The sequence below is a fragment of the Myotis davidii genome, unplaced genomic scaffold, assembly GCF_000327345.1.
Source record: "Myotis davidii unplaced genomic scaffold, ASM32734v1 scaffold1525, whole genome shotgun sequence".
Taxonomy (NCBI): Eukaryota; Metazoa; Chordata; class Mammalia; order Chiroptera; family Vespertilionidae; genus Myotis; species Myotis davidii.
The window spans coordinates 1,041,047-1,058,113 of record NW_006296279.1 but is presented as its reverse complement, the minus strand read 5'-3'; the positions used below and the strand labels follow the sequence as shown (position 1 = coordinate 1,058,113).

General features: G+C 41.1%; 1 protein-coding gene and 1 pseudogene across 3 annotated transcripts in view; both read left to right on the top strand.

Annotated features, from left to right (window-relative positions):
* Positions 1-17,067, top strand: part of LPGAT1 (lysophosphatidylglycerol acyltransferase 1) — an 83,833-nt gene that overhangs the window by 11,770 nt on the left and 54,996 nt on the right. The window contains exon 1 of one of the 3 annotated variants that reach the window (XM_006771269.2): positions 16,530-16,623. The exons of 1 other annotated variant lie outside the window; for it this stretch is intronic. The gene's annotated coding sequence lies outside the window, so the exon portion shown is untranslated. Of the gene's footprint in view, positions 1-16,529; positions 16,624-16,744; positions 16,766-17,067 lie in introns of those variants that run through there. One more of the 3 variants, XM_006771271.2, reaches the window with a different exon arrangement.
* LOC102769542 lies at positions 9,074-9,929 on the top strand (annotated as a pseudogene).

Here is a 17,067-nt window from a genome sequence, read left to right as displayed (position 1 = left end):
GGCTTGAAGTTCTCTTCCAAGCTAGCAATAGCCCTTTACTGTGCCCCTTTCGGTGACCTATTTTATTGTAGAAATACTCGTGTCTTTGTCTTATTCCCACTACATTCCCTGCCCTAAAGGCAGAAACTGGCCTCTTCATCTAGGTGTTGTGAATTTGTACCAAGAAATCCAGATGTACTTCTACTTTCTTGAGCATTTTGTATCAGTGAATAAAGAGTCATTTCAAGTTTTATATTTTTCCCATTTTGCCACAGAACTTGTTTACATTCCACTCATTTGGCAGTACTTTCCCCAGTCTGGTTAGTCAGCATTTTTGACAGCTGCTTGGCATGGCTTTCAATCTGCCCTGGCTGGTGTGACTCAATGGTTGGGTGTCGTCCCATGCACTGAAGGGTTGCAGGTTCAATTCTCGGTCAGGGCACATGCCCAAATTGCAGGCTTAATCCCCAGTGGGGGACCTGCAGGAGGCAGGCCATAGATTTTCTCTCTCACTTCGATGTTTCTTTTCTCCCTTCCTCTATCTCTCAAAATAAATTTAAAAAATTCTTTAAAAAAAATGACAGCCATCTGTAAGGTACACTGTCACACAGTCTATTCTCTGGAGGTGGTGATAGCAATCATTACTATTACTTAGTTACAGTCTAATGGGCCAAAGCACTTTTATTTTAGAACTCGTAACCAAACGTGGGTCCACCATTCCTGGATACAACTTCCATTTTAAGAAATTACATCTAGGAAATCGAACCAGACATAGAGATATCTGAGAAACTGGAACAAATACCCATACCCCAAACTAGAGGGCTCTTCTTGGGTAGACAGTTCAAGGTGGTTCTATACTTCTCCTCCCATCTCTGCTGAACTTACTTGGAGTCCTTTTCTCACTTCCATTTCCATGTGATGGGAGCAGAGTATTGTGACTATGGGAGCCACCAAGGACTTTGCCTCCTTTCTCTTACAGAGATCTTTAGCTGGATGAAATAAGTCAGTCAGGGAGGTTCAGGTGTGCAATACTAGTTAACAGCTCAGGCTTTGGAGCCCAACTGTCTAGGGTTGAATCCCAGGATACGTTTCTTAATATTTTGTACTTCAGTTTCCTCATCTGCGAAATGGGAACAGTTAGAGGGCTTATCTCATAAGCTTATTCCAAAGACTAAATGAGCTAATTCATTTAAAATAGTGACTGGCACATAGTAAACATTAGGTCATAGAAGTTAGCTACTGTTATCTTTAGAACTGTTGTATATTCAAATTAACTGGGAAGATTTTGAAAAATGCTGATGCTTGGAGTTCCCATCCTAGATCAGGATTTCTCACCTGTGACACTATTGATGTTTTTGACAGCTAATTTTTTGTTGTTGAAGGTAGTCTATGCATTGTAAGATATTTAGCAGCACCCTGGCCTTTATCCATTAGAGGCCAATAACATCTCTCTCTCTCCACTCTCAGTTATGGTAACCAAAATTGTTTCCAGACATGGCTAAATATCCAGTAGGGGCAGAAACTGATCTCAGCTGAGATATACTGCCCCAGATCAGTAAAATAATAGTTTCTGGAGTTGGGGCTTTGGGCATGGGTCTTCCCCAAGGCAGATCCAGGTTTTGTGGGGCATGAAGCTTATAAAATTTGGGGGTCTCTCTTTTAGAAAAGTAGTACATATTACAAAATTTGTTATGAAGTGAATATTCATTTAGAATGAGTAAAGAAATCATAACAAAGGATTGGTGACTTGGAGATTCATATTCCTTTCTTTTGAGATCACTATAGACAATTTCCCAGCAAAAATTCTTTTTGATAATAACCTGGCTTTCTCTTTCCACCTGTAATACCCTACACCTCCCAGCGTTCACAGTGGCCCTGAACTTTAAGCAACCTGAGCAAGCTTTATGGGCAATCTACCTCTATGCCTTTTGTTGTTACAGCACAGTGCTTTGGATGAAGGCCCAGCAGGGCAGAGCAGGCACAAAACCCACAAGGCCTAGTTCCCTTAATCAAGATTTCAGAAAACTTGGCAGGTAGGATGCAGATAGGGAGCACACTGCAAGAGGACATTGAAATTGGAGTCCAAACCTAAAGTCTGGAGAACCATGATTCTGATCATGACATAACTAGTTCAAACAATGGTGCTGAGCTTTGGTTTTCAGCCTCAGCACTGAGGTCCTGGGCAGGCTAATTGATCACAATTCGGGACTAGGGGTGGTAGGGGCGAGGCAGAGGAGAGGTGTGCCTCACAGGTCAATACAATTACCCTCCATGAATTCCTCAGGAATACTGACTCCCAGGTCTGAGCAGAAACCAGGCAATGGGCAGGTCACATAGGCACACAGCAGCCATATCTAGGGAGCCAGACTCCAGGTCTTAGAGAGTAAACTTACTTCTCAGACCCATTAGATGAGGTTGTAAGGAGAGACTTAGGCTGTAAATACTGAACTCTGCTTACAGACTGAATATGTGTGTCCTCCTCAAATTCATATGTTGAAATCCTAGCCTCCAATGTAATGGTATTAGGAGGTAGGCCCTTTGGGACGTGATTAGGTTATGAGTGGAGTCCTCATGAATGGTCTTAGTGCCCTTATCAAAGAGACCCCATAGAGCTCCCTTGCTCCTTCTATCACGTGAGGACACAATGAAGATGGCAGTCTATGAAGCAGTCAGTGGGTTCATCACCAGACACTGAATCCGCCAGCAACTTGATCTCGGACTTCCCAGCTTCCAGAACTATGAGAAATAAATGTCTGCTGTTTATAAGCTACCTAGTCTATACTATCTGTTATAACAGCCCGAATAAACTAAGACAAAATTCCTGCCTCCCTTTGGATGGGTCCCAGAACTGGATGTGAGGAAGAGCAGCCGGGACTGGGTATAGGCAGGAGCTGTGAACCCACCTGGGATGTGCTGAAGCAGGAAATGAGGTCAGGACTGACAGGGTAAAAGCTACTAAACAGCTCTCTTGATCCTGGGTATGGAAAACGGGCTAGGACTACGTGGACCTTACGGCTCTTTATGACATCATCAAGGTTGCCTATGGAAGCATCATGGAACCTGCTAGGATAAGATGATGAACTTAGGGGTTTTCTGGACTCCTGAAATCAAAAGGATTGAACCTTGAAGTCACCTCTGCAATTTGGGTTGGCTATGTAGTCAATTTATCAGAACTGGGGATGAGGACTACTTGACTATGAATGGTGCACCTAAAGGTTAGTTGGATATGCCAAGGATCTCGTAGACCATTTCCATGAATTGACACCTTTAGCACACTTAATGGAGAGCGTCTATATGTTCACTATTATTACTGCTGTCATTTCAGTACCAGGATTGCTGGCAAGTACTGTGCCTTTAAGAGGCAGTGAAAAGGACAGATTCCTTTTCATTGAGAATTGCCCCAGTGTAGTGTTTGGGTGAGGTTTTAGGGGGCATTGATTACAGCGTGTGTGATGGCATGAGGGATAAGTGGAAGAGGGGTTTTTCATCTGACTCCCTGGTGCTGTGGTCCTCTCCTATCCTACCTGTGTTCCAGTTACCCATGAGTATGGCTGCGTGCTCTCTAATCTTTATATTATAAACCATCAGGGAAGAGGCAATCTGTGTTTAAATGATACTCCAGTCAAACTAACCGTCCTAATGAACCAAGGGAACTTCCACCTGGCTCCGAGTGTTCTTCCAACCTCAGGTGTGTGAATCATTCAACTAACCTAGGAAACTAACTAGAACCAGTGATTTCATCCTTCTATTGGGACACAAGTCCATCTTACTCTCCCTTTCCTTGCCTAGTCATTAGTAATCCTGCAAATGGACAATAAAGTAGTCCAAAGAAGGCAATGGTAAGAGAAAAAGCAACAAGTTTGGATAATTTTGAAATTAGAACTTCAAACAATCTCTTGAGCAATGAGGACAAATTGCTTAATATTAGAAGGATGTCTCTTCTCTCCCACCCCTCCCCCCACTCCCACCAAATAACCAAAGTCTTCCATGCCATATTCCATAATTCTAGGAACTCATATTTTCTAAAGGAAATTGCTGTCTTATTCTTCTGGGTTTTTAGGCTCGTTATTTGCAAAGAACAATGTTGAGGTCTTTTTCTTAGAATTATGTTAACTCTTTTTATGCTTTACCTTTTAACCTCTCTAATACATGTTAGAGGCCTGAGATTTCACTCCCCCCCACCTCCCCCCACAAGCCACCACATCCACAGCACATTAAAAGGAAGGTTAGAGCATCAGCTGTGTCTCTGAGAATATCCTTTTAGTTGCTATTTTCCCAACTATGTTGGGATCTGAGTCCAGGTCTGTCAGAGTCAGGCCTGTCTGGCTTCAACATCAAGACTCTATCCACTCTCCCTCACTGCCCATTCTCCCAGGAGGAGAAGGAGGAGGGAGAGGGGAATGGAGGAGGGGAGAGGGATGGGGAGGAGGAGAAATAGAGATGCTAAAGGTGGTTTGCTTTTGAGGGAATTCAATATCAGCTTTTTATACTTTTGAATGTAACTCTCCATCAAGATATTGTTAATAATTAATAAGGGAATAGCCTATAAATATCTGTAATAGCTACTTCACAGGACTGTTGTAAGGCTACTATTAATATTTAATAAGGTAACGTTACCTGATTAATACCTAAGTATTATTTAAATCTACCTCACAGGATTGTAGTGAGAAATACAGATAAGTATATAAAGTGCCTGGCACATCAATGGTAGTTATTAAATAGTAAATCTTACTGAACCTATGAATTTGGTAGAAACACATTCTCTAACTCTAGAGTCAGACAGACCCGAATTTGTATGACTTTGAACAAGTTATTTAAAGTCACAAAGCCTTAGTTTCTTCATTTATAAATGGTAGAAAATAGCTCCTATGTTTCAGTATTGTTGTGAAGATTAAATATGCTAATGCTATGATATTTAACATTATGCTTGTAGAAAATGCTGAATGAGCATGGTTATTATATTAATGTTATTATGAGGGTCTTATTATTCTTTTTTTGTTTAGTTTGCCCTTGATGCCATCACACATACCATTTCCTTGTTAAAGACTCCACATGTCTTTCCCCCACCCCTCCTTTTTTTGGAATATCTATGCTTTTAAAATTCTGAAATCAACTAGGAAAGATTCCATTGGATTTCCTTTTTTCTAATCCTCATTTAGTCTACTTTCATTACCTTTTCCCCCTTAGATTGTCTCAGTCCTTTCTTTTTGCCATTATTATTTTAATTTAGAGCACTTATGGTGCACAATCCATTATTCAAACTTAGCACATCTTGTGACTTGGAAACACTTTTTGTTCAGTAACAGTCACCAGGCCCAGATGAGTTCAGTGGGGAATCTTACCAAACATTTAAATAAGAAATTATACCATACCCTAGCCAGTTTGGCTCAGTGAATAGAGTGTTGGCCCGGGTTCGATTCTAATCAAGAGAACGTACCTCGGTTGCAGGCTCCTCCCCGCCCCGGGCCCTGGTGGGGGCTCGTGCAGGAGGCAACCAATCCATGTGTTTCTCTCACATTGATGTTTTTCTCTGTCTTTCCCTCTCTCTTCCACTCTCCCTAAAAAAATCAATGGAAAAATATTCTCGGGTGAGGATTAATAACAAAAAAAAGGGGGAAATTACACCAATTCAACAGGAACTGTCATTCATTGCTGGTGAGAATGTAAAATGAATGATACGGCCACTTGAGAAGACAGTTTGGCTGTTTCTTACAAAACAAAACACACTCTTACCATACAATTAAGCAATCATGCTCCTTGGCATTTACTCAAAGGAATTGAGAACTTATGTCCACATCAAAACCCACACACAGATGTTTATAGCAACTTTATTCAGAATTACCAAAACTTGGAAGCAAGGACGATGTCCCTTCGTAGGCAAATAATAAACTGTTGTACATCTTGACAATGGAGTATATTCAGCACTAAAAAGAAATAAGCTATCAAGCCATGAAAAGACATGGAGATAACTTAAATGCAATTACTAAGTGAAAGCAGCCAATCTGAAAAGGCTACCCACGATATGATTCCAACTGTATGACATTCTGTAAAAGGCAGAACTATAGAAACGGTAAAAAGATCAGTGGTTGCCAGGGTTGGGAGAGGGAGGAACGAATAAGAATAATACAGAGGATTTTTAGGGCAATGAAACTATTCTATATAAAGCTACAATGGTGGATTTTCAACGTTTTTCTTTATACATTTGTCAAAACCCATAGAATACACACCACCAAGCGTGAAGCCCAATGTAAACTATGAACATTGGGGGCTAATGTGTCAATTAGATTAATCGATTATAACAAATGTACCACTCTGATTCAGGATGTTGATAGTGCAGGAGGCTGTACGTGTGTGAGGGGAAGGGTAGTACAGGAACTTTCTGTACGTTTGCTCAGTTTTGCTGTGAACTTAAACCTGCTCTGAAAAAAAAAGTTTGTTAAATAAATACACAGAACATTAGTCTTTAATACCTTCCATTTTGACATTTGTCTCTTTTTCCTAATACATAGTTATTGTTGGAATAAATAATGTCTAATTTTGTGACCCGTTTTGAGATCTTAAGGTTCAATCCAAAGGGTCTTCCTAACACCAAATGCCAACTCCAGGCAACATTTTTTAAAAATATATTTTTATTGCTTTCAGAGAAGAAGGAAGAGGGAGAGAGAGATAGAAACATCGATGACAGAGAATCATTGATTGAATCAACTGCCTCCTGCACGCACCCTGCTGGGGATTTTGGCATGTGCCCTTGCTGGAATCGAACCTGGGACCCTTCAGTCCACAGGCTGATGCTCTATTCACTGAGCCAAACTGGCTAGGGCAACTCCGAGTAACCTTTATCCTCTGGCTTTTGTGGCTTTATTTATAATGTACATCTCAAAGCTAAAGGCATTTCCCAATCAATCCTAGCTTCCCTAAGAACCCATTATAAGCCTAAATATTTTTCATTACAAGAATCCATAATAAATAAACTGTGAAAATGTATATCACTTGGTACATTCATACTAAGTGGTCCTTAAAATAAATGTATTAAAAATGTATTTTAGGCCGAAACCGGTTTGGCTCAGGGAAAAAACGCGGACTGAAGGGTCCCAGGTTCGATTCCGGTCAAAGGCATGTACCTTGGTTGCGGGCACATTCCCAAAAATGTATTTTAGACAGTTTGTATTAGACAGTTTGTTAGAAATGCTAGATCTTAAAAACATGCTCAGTACTAGTACCAAGTTGCATGGTATTACTCATGGCATACTATTTTTACATTTATTTGTCCTTATTTATATTGTTAATGACATTATTTCTGGAAAGTATAAAAACACAGTAATAGTAAACAATTGAAAAGGAAGAAGGAGGGTGGGTGGGATGGGGAAGAGAAAACTGACTGGGACTTCAACTTTATTTTCAGTTTTCAAAAGAATCTCTTGTGAAAATTCTGGTTTTCTCCTGAAGTGCTCTAGAGGGTAAAGTTTTCTGGCCATTTTGTAATGCTTTTCTTTGTTCCCATGTTTCACTTTCAGCTTCGAGAGGCATACCTAATTTCAGCATTCTGAAATTTGTGGACTTAATTTTGTCATTCTAGCTTTACCATTACAGTTTTATAGGCGGTATCCAAAAAGAGTCTATATAAGGTAATTTGACCTAGGAGTAAATCCCAGTGCTATCACTTGTTAGTAGTTTGGTGTCAATTAAGTTTTTTAATTCTGTTTCCTTGTCTGTAAAACGGTGGTAACAAAAATATTCCTCTCTGGGTGTTATGACATACTGTCTGTAATAGTGGCTGACACTACTAGTAATAGTTGCTGGTACACAGTAAATGCTAGCTTCTTTAAGACTCAAATCCTATTCTTTTTTAGTCTTAGAACTATTTGTAGTTTGAATGAATGAATGAATGCCAGGAGATTTATATAGTCAACAATGAAGTAGCTATACTAAGATAGCAGGCTAGAAATTTTATATGGAAATATAAGTAATGAGGTAAAGCACCAGGTAACAGTTCATGAATAAGTGTGTTTTCGAGTTAAAGGAAGAATAAGTGAGTACTTTAAAGCATACCGTTGAAGAGGAAGCTGATATACCATTGTAAAATGTGTGATGCAAGAAATTAAGTTGTTTCTACCAGCCTTAAGCTACCATCAAGAGCATGGATGGGTCTAGTTATGTCATATGATATATCACATAGATTACCTATATTAACAACAAAATAAAAGTCATGATCCATAGTTACTAGGAATGAAATGGAGGGTAGAGTGGAGGTGGGAATTTTAAAAGTTAAACATGAAGGTGTGTTGTGGTTTTGAATAGCAGCTGTGATTAATATGTGATCTTCTAGACCAGTGGTTCTCAACTTTCCTAATGCCGCGACCCTTTAATACAGTTCCTCGTGTTGTGGTGACCCCCAACCATAAAATTATTTTCGTTGCTACTTCATAACTGTAATTTTGCTACTGTAAACAATATGTAATTATATATGTGTTTTCCGATGGTCTTAGGCAACCCCTGTGAAAGGGTCGTTTGGCCCCCAAAGGGTCGAGACCCACAGGTTGAGAACCGCTGTTCTAGACAATAAACAGATACGCCCCTTAACAAACCAGCGTTCAGAAAATTCAGAATAGTAGAAGTTTCGTTTCCTTTTTTGACCGCTTGAGGTTCTGAGAACTCTTGGAAGAGAAAGTGCCTTTTCAAATATTTTTCAAAGTAGCCAAGTATTTCTCAAAATGTGGTCTAGCTCATCCATAAGAAGTAAATGGATAGCATATGTCTCCAGAGGGGAATATTCTGAAAAGGACACATGGATTACGTAGGATTTGAACCAAAAATGCATAACCCAAATCTAATCACTAGAAAACATTCACTAAACTTACAATAAGGGATATTCTATAAAATATTGGGTTTGTGTTCTTTAAAAAGTGACATTTTAAACAGCTCTCCGGAAGACTCTTCTATACATGAAAGCCTGAAATTAAAAAGAACCCGAGATGATTCTTATGATTAGGCATGTTTAAGAAACATTGAGGGTGGTTCCCTCCTGCGGGGTGAAACCCTCCTCATAGAACTCAACTCCAGTGTCTTTTCTCCGGGCCTCTGAAGTTCAGAAAACATGTCTTGAAGATATGACTCCAGGACCACCCTATTTTCTCCAGAAGGTTGCTGTACCAAGTCGAATATACCATGGAGGCAATTGCACATGCAGGCACCCGTTTGGGGATTTTAGCCGTGGATGGTGTTTTGCTTGCAGCAGAGCGAAGTAACGTCCACAAGCTTCTTGATAAAGTCTCTCTCCCCACCTCACCCCCACCCCCCCGGAGCAATTTATAAACTCAGTGAGAACATGGCTTGCAGAGTGGCAAGCATAACTTCTGATGCTAATGTTCTGACTAATGAACTGAGGCTCATTGCTCAAAGGAATTTATGACAGTATCAGGAGCCAGTTGCTTGTGGGCGGTTGGTTACAGCACTGTGTGATATCTAACAAGATTATACACAGTTTGGAGGAAAACATCCCTTTGGTGTTTCACTGCTGTACATTGGCTGGGATAAGCGTTACGGCTTTCAGCTCTATCAAAGCGACCCTAGCAGAAATTCCGGGGGATGGAAAGCCACATGCATTGGAAATAATAGCGCCGCAGCTGTGTCAATGTTTAAACAAGACTACCAAGAAGGAGAAATGACTCTGAAGTCGGTACTTGCTTCAGCTATCAAAGTCCTCAGTAAGACCATGGATGTTACCAAACCCTCTGCCGAAAAAGTGGAAATTGGCCCACTTACAAGAGAGAATGGAAAGACGTTCGTCAGAGTTCTCAAGCAGAAGGAAGTGGAACTGTTGGGCAAAAAAACATGAGGAAGAAGAAGCTAAGGCCGAGCGTGAGAAGAAAGAAAAAGGACAAAGAGAAAAGGATAAAATAGAAGACAACATTGGGGATTTTAGAAGTCTTTTGGGCACTATTTCAGTGTGAAAGCTATCCTCTTCCACACTGAGAAAACATTGACCTTTTTAAAACCTGGATGGTGAGAAAGTAAGATGGTACCATCTGATCAGGACCTCGATATTTCTGTCCAGATGAATGATGATTGCCCTTCATGATCCTTTTCATTCCCCCCCCCCCTTTTTGGGAATAAAACTAGGAAAGAAGGGAAATGGTGAAGTAAAAAAAAAAAAAGAAAAAGAAACATTGAAATAGAGAAACCGTGAAATTTTTGGAAGAATGTCATTCAATTCAACAGAGAGTTAGTAACTTTATCAAACGTTCATATAAGAACTTAAACTATATAATTAGTATAACTTGAATGGCTCTAGACTTTAAAAATCCCCTACTTAAGAGGCAGTATTTTAGTGTCACTCTTTTGCCCAGAGCTTTATTTGCTTCATAGTACTTAAAACAGGAGTTTGTGTCTAGAAGACTATACAATAGGAAACCAAAGGGTGAGGTGTCTTTAATGACGGTTCCCAATTTACAACCAGGTTATATTTTAAGAGAATGTAAGTTTGCATTTCCTTATAGAAATAATGTTCTGGGTGAGAAGGAGTAGAGAGGACGGTTTGCCAGCCTTTGGAGTGACAAAGGATGGGGCACTCACTCCAGGGCCTGCCTGTGGCTGTGCTGGGAAGGAGGAGCTGGTCCAAGACACCCCCCGCCCCCCTTCCCCAGCTCTACTCTGGGTTTTTCAAGACTGTGTAGTTGCCAGCAGATGATTCCAAATAATTTAGACCTCCACTGCAGTTTATGCTTTGAAGACAAAGTTTAAGAGAAACAAAGAATTTGAAAGCATATTTTATTAAATATTTCTTGAAGACATTTCAAGAGAAAACCACTTGTAAAGAAATTCTTTCTTTACCCTTCATACTTCTTTCAACTAATAAGTGCCTGTCTATCTCACAGGGTTACTGTTTGCATGCAGCATCCAATAGTGTGTGTGTGTGTGTGTGTGTGTGTGTGTGTGTGTGAGAGAGAGAGAGAGAGAGAGAGAGAGAGAGAGAGAGAGCTTTGTTGACTGCAAGGTGCAGAGGAAATGCAAGGTGGCATGATTTTTATTACAACAGTCAGTCCCCAATATGACAAATTAATCTTAAAGACACAGTTGGAATAGGAGTAGAGTGAAAAATTTCTGCTCAAACCTCATGTGATTTAAGCTGATGAAAGCCACAGAAAGAGCCAAGCTGCCCCGAAAACGCTTGGATAAGAGGGAGAAATTTAACCAGGGTAAGCACAAGTAATATGCTTTAGAGCAGTGTTTCTCAACCTTTCTAATGCCACAGCCCTTTAATACAGTTCTTCATGTTGTGGTGACTCCCAACCATAAAATTATTTTCATTCCTACTTCATAACTATAATTTTGCTACTGTTATGAATCATTATGCAAATATCTGATATGCAGGATGTATTTTCATTGTTATAAATTGAACATAATTGAAGCATAGTGATTAATCACAAAAACAATATGTAGTTATATATGTGTTTTCCGATGGTCTTAGGCACCTCCTGTGAAAGGGTCGTTCGACCCCCAGAGGGGTCGCAACCCACAGGTTGAGAACCACTGCTTTAGAGGAAACATTAAACACACTTATCAGCCCTGAATGGCTTATTAACTCTGGTGTATCAGGTGATCAGGGAGCAGGTGTAGCACAGAAAAGGTGTGGTGGGTAGAGAAGCTGGACCACTGTAAGCTGGCTGAGGGACTGCATGGGGACCACATAGGGCCACTGACCACTGACAGGACTGAGGAGTTTCCTGGGTTTTGGGACTTGAATGCTAAAATGATGAAAGTCTTGGGCAAACCAGGAGTTGTTCACACTGTAAGACCACAACGGCTCTATTTCTGACACAATCTATGATGAACAAGCCACATAACTTCTCTACACCTATTTCCATTGTTCATAAGTGGAATTACCCTGTGTTCCACTCCTAAGCAAAGATACTCTGGTGTTGTTGTTTTAAAATATATTTTTATTGATTTTAGAGAAGAAGGGAGAGAGAGCTAGAAACCTCAATGATGAGAGAGAATCATTAATTGGCTGCCTCCTGCACGCCCTCACGCTGGGATTCAGCCTACAACCTGGGCATGTGCCCTGACCGCGAATCGAACCGTGTCCTCCTGGTTCATAGGTCGACACTCAATCACTAAGCGATGCCAACTGGGCATCCAGTGTAGTTTTGTGTTTGTTTGTTTTTAATTTGAGGGAAAACCCAGAAACATAGGACACTAATGAGATATAAGTTTCTGGAATAAGCCAGGAACTTGTTGTCAGTTAATGGCAGGACTTGGAGGTGTGAAAGAAAGCTGAAGTCATGAGATTCAGTGTGGTCTCCTGGGGTTGGAGGTGAGGGCAGAGGAAAGGGAGAAGAAGCTAGTTCAAAGCAGCTCATCAGAAGGGCCAAGGGGAGTGATCGGAGGTGAGAATGGAAAAGAGTAGCTCCTATCTCTCTGAGTGGAGCAAAGCTTTTCGACCAGTCTCTCCTCGAGCGGCAGTGTGTGTGGTCAGCATGGGCTCTGGAGCCAAGTCCCCACCCTGCCACTTGCTAGCTTAGTAACCTAAGGCAGATTGTTTAGTATCCCCATCTGTAAAATATGGGTAACAATATGGTCCCTGTCAGGTCTTTGTGATGATTGCATGAGTTAGTGCATGAAAAGCACTGAGAAGAGGGCCTAGAAGTTGAAAGTCTTATTATTATTAAACATCATCAGGAACAACGTGATTGTTTTAGTTCTTGTGTTAGGAAAGTGCAGTTTGAAATGTGAATTTTTCTTATCCATAGGTGTATGTACTGCATGACTTCACAAGGTCTGTGAGTGGAGAAACTTGCTGAGATAGCTTCTAAAATATCTTACAAGAATACTCACCCACTATAGTGCCTGAGAATTTACCACTAGGAGGTTCTTTATAAAATGTTCATACTCTAGGAAGAAGGAACATGGTTTTTTAGCTATAAGCACCTCAGCATGAATTAATTTACCACAGTAGGCAGGAAGGACTGGGCTGAGCCAAGGAAATGCAAAGTTGGACAGGTGAGAGAGAGAAGGTTCTAGCTTAGAATGTTGTCTATTGGGAGAGTGGAGTCTTCCCTGTGGGAACTAGGGATCATTTTGGAAAGGGGAAATTAGTTGAAGAGGAGAGTGGCCTAGAGGAGAAGAGAGAATTGTTTATTTAATTTTGCTTAGGGCCAACCTTGTTCTTGAAAAGTTGCTAAAATGGTTTAAATAAAACTGCAGTCTGTCCTGGCCATTGTAGCTTAGTGGTAGAGCATCGACCCATGCATCCACAGTCTAGGTTTCGATTCCAGTCAAGGGCACACGCCTAGATTGTGGATTCCATCTCAGGGCATGTATGGGAGACAACCAATCGATGTGTCTCTCTCACATTGGTGTTTATCTTTCTCTTCCTCCTTCCCTCTCTCCATTCCACTCTCTCTAAAAATCAATGGGAAAAATATCCTCCTGTGAGGATTAACAAAAACCACAACAAATTAAATAAAACTGCAGCCAAGCCATAATTGTTTGACCCAATTTGCCTAAAAAATATTAAGATTATAAGGCCCTAATACATTTTATGTAAAATGTTTACTGACACTAACATAGAAGAAAAAATATTTTGATATATAATATGTTTACATATATATTTCCCTTTTTGTTTGAAGTTAAAGCTGACAATGGAATTCACGACTCTCTTGGGGTGCTAATTTCTAAGCGGCAACTGTTTATATGATGTGGGGTGCCTGTGCCAAATCATTGCACATTTACAGCCCTGCTGATGGGGTTTCCCCCTAGAGAGGACATAGTTCATTGGAGCTTTAATGCAGACACCAGCACAGGCAGGTAAAATGTTTTTATAATTGCCACTAGGAAGAAGAGAGGGCCCAAGGGTTCTTTTTCTGCCCAAGAGAGCTCCTCCCTTGTTAGAACTTAATTTGTTGTGTGTATGTGGACCAGATGGGTGGAATTAAACTTCTAAGGTGTTGTGGTTAGATTGTTTTAAAATGTCTGGAGACTCCAGGAAATGTGAGAAATCACATTTCTTTTTCAAAGGACCATCCTTTTGTGGTTCAAATGTGGGCTTTTGAAACTGAAACTATAACGCCCGTGGCTATTGGGTGGGGGTCTGTTTTCCTTTTCCTCCTATTGGGGTGTATATGAATTTCTTGACTTATTTAATGTTGGTGTTTTGGTAAACATGGCTCTAAGGTAGCGAGAGAAGGGACTAGAAGCTACTTAGTCTTGAGGGAAGTCCTTGCCTTCTACATATTGTCTACCCTGAAGAACTGGCCTCCCCAGTCTTCCTGCTACAGTCCTTCAGAGCATTCATATATCTGCCTGCCTGTAGTGTTGTAGAAGTAAGCTGCAGAAAAATATCTCAGGAGGCTGCTTGTGTGCGTGTGTGTGTGTGTGTGTGTGTGTGTGGTGTGAAAGAGAACAAAATATTGATCTAAAATGAACTCTGAAACTGAAGAAATATAAACTGTGTGTGATATTGTTCCCTGAAGAAGTTAGCCCAAATGCAGTTTCTTTTCCATTGTAGGTACTGAATTATCTTGAAACCAAATGTGCCCCAGTGGTAAAGGAAGTTAAAAAGATAAGCCCCCTCATTCTCCCTGGGGAAAGAAAAAAACACATATCTACATTTGGAACACAATGTATTGCTCTTTTTTTTTTTCTCTTAGCTTTAAGAAAAGTCTAATGAGGTTGGAGCCAGTCAAGAAAATAGCTGAAATAATCAAAATTAGGGCTTCTATGTCCCTTCCATCAGGACCTACTTACATGGCAAATTCTGCAGCCTAAACAGTAGGATTATGTTATGGGTGAATTGTGTCTCCCCCACCCCCACCCCCTAAAATTTATATATTGAAGCCCTGACCCTCAGTATCTCAGAATGTGACTACATTTGGAAATAGGATCTTGATAAAAGGCACATAATTAAGTACTAGGGGGTCATCAGAGTGGGCCTTTATCCAATGTGACTGGTGTTCTTATAAAAAGAGATTAGAACACAAAGGGGGAGACGACACCAGGCACATGCACACACAGAGATGATCATGTGAATGACACAGGGAGATGATCACCTACAAGCCAATGAGAGAGGCCTCAGAAGAAACCGCCCTGCCAATACCTTGATCTCAGACTTGTAGCCTTCAGAACTGAGAGAAAACAAACTTCTGTTGTTTACGTCACCCAGCCCATGCTCTTTTGTTATGGTAGCCCTAGCAAACTAAGATATGGACAGATGGGCACAGATATGGACAAATGATAAAGAATTACGAAGGGTCTAGAAAAGGAAGTGATTATCTCAAGATACCCTCAGGTCAGGGTTTCTTAAAGCAGCGTCTGTACACTACCTGTATCAGAAACACCTATGATGCTTTTTATAAAGCAGGTCCCCAGGCCCCTCTGGACCTAGAGTTTTAAAATGAGGCCCAAGAATCTTTCTTTTCCATAAGACACCCCAAGTGATTTTTTTTTTGCACACTACAGTGTGAGTGAGACCCACTGTACAAGGTCCTGCCCAGCTTCTGGCTCTTTCCTGGGCCTACCTGTCTGGTACCAATAACCATCTAAGCAAGTGCTGGTGTGTCTGGCACTCTGGCAGATGCTCTGTGGTCCAGGAACCAGGTATATATTCCACTGTAGATTATATCTCTCCAGGTGTCAGCCAGTGTTTATCAGCATGTGGAGAATGCTGGATAGGATGGACCACATGGAATCCTTAGGGAGTTCACTCTTTGGTTCTTAGAAGAAATATATGCCCCACCTCTCTTTTTAAGTAATGATCTACAGTACATATTTCTATCATGAACTTTATTTAAAGAAGATATTACCTCGGCACCTAAATTCTCAGAGGGAATACAGGCCATAGAAAGAGCATATCTAACTTTTGCTATCCATCAGTAGAACTTATATGGAAATTTCTCTGACAGGATCTGTTGCCTTTTTACGCCCTGTATAGTAAATATAATATTAGTGAAATAGAGCAATGACACATACAAATAAATAATAATAAATGGAAAGGCATCTAGTAAATTACTGCAGCCAGGCTCTGTGCTTTCTCGCATTTCTTCATTTCCAAAGGGAATGGGAATGGAAAGTATTCTTTCATATACTAGTAGCATAAGGTGAATTTTCTTTCCCTCATCTGTGAACCAAAGAGAACTGAAGCTACAGAAAGAGAGAAATAGTTGAGAATCCAAAGCAAACACAGTGACATCGCTTCTCGGCCTTTTGGCTAAGATCAAGTGCAAAGCAAACACAGTGACAAATATTTTCAAAGTAGGCAGGATAGGTGACATTTTGATTTAAATATGACAGTTCCCCTAGGAAATTGTAAAATCTGCCCCCTTCCTCATTTACAAATGTGACTGCAGGCTACAACAAGCTTTTGTAAGTTTATTTTTATTTATTTATTTAAAATAGTGTTGTTTTTTTTAAATTGATTTCAGAGAGGGAGAGGGAGAGCTAGACATCAATGATGAGAAACATTGATTGGCTGCCTCTTGCACGCCCCCTATTGGGGATGAGCCCCCCAACCTGCGCACGTGCCCCAAGGGGAAATTGAACCATGACTTCCTGGTTCACAGGTCAACGCTCCACCACTGAGACAGGCTAGTCGGGCCACAGGTTTCTTTTTTAAACTGGAATGTAGACAGGCCATTTGAGAATGTCCAGGTGGGCAGGTCTTTGGGCTGGTTCTCTGTTCTTCTGGTGGTCCCCCCTAGAAACAGGAGGCGGCTGGTGCCCACCTGTCCAGGGGTACCTGTGGCCGGCATTTCTTCTTCACCTAATGGCAGGCCCTGCCGACTAACTGCATGTTCGTGTCTCTGTGTAGCCTACTCATTCCCACTGGACTTCTATTTCTGAGCGGGTGGGGATGGGAGGATGAATGGCAAATGGCAGTTGTGCTTCGGGTGCTTTCCAGAAACAAGAATTCTGGCACTGGAGATAAATTGATTTTAAACTCTAGACCTTAATCGTCCGGAGAGGTTCAGAAGGGAAGCCCCGAGAGCCACCGGGCTTCCCGAGGCAAGAGGGGAGGGAGGACGCGCGCACCCTTCCAGGAGACAGCCTCCGGCGTGGCCGTGACCGCGACCGCTGTCAGAGGCCGAACAATGC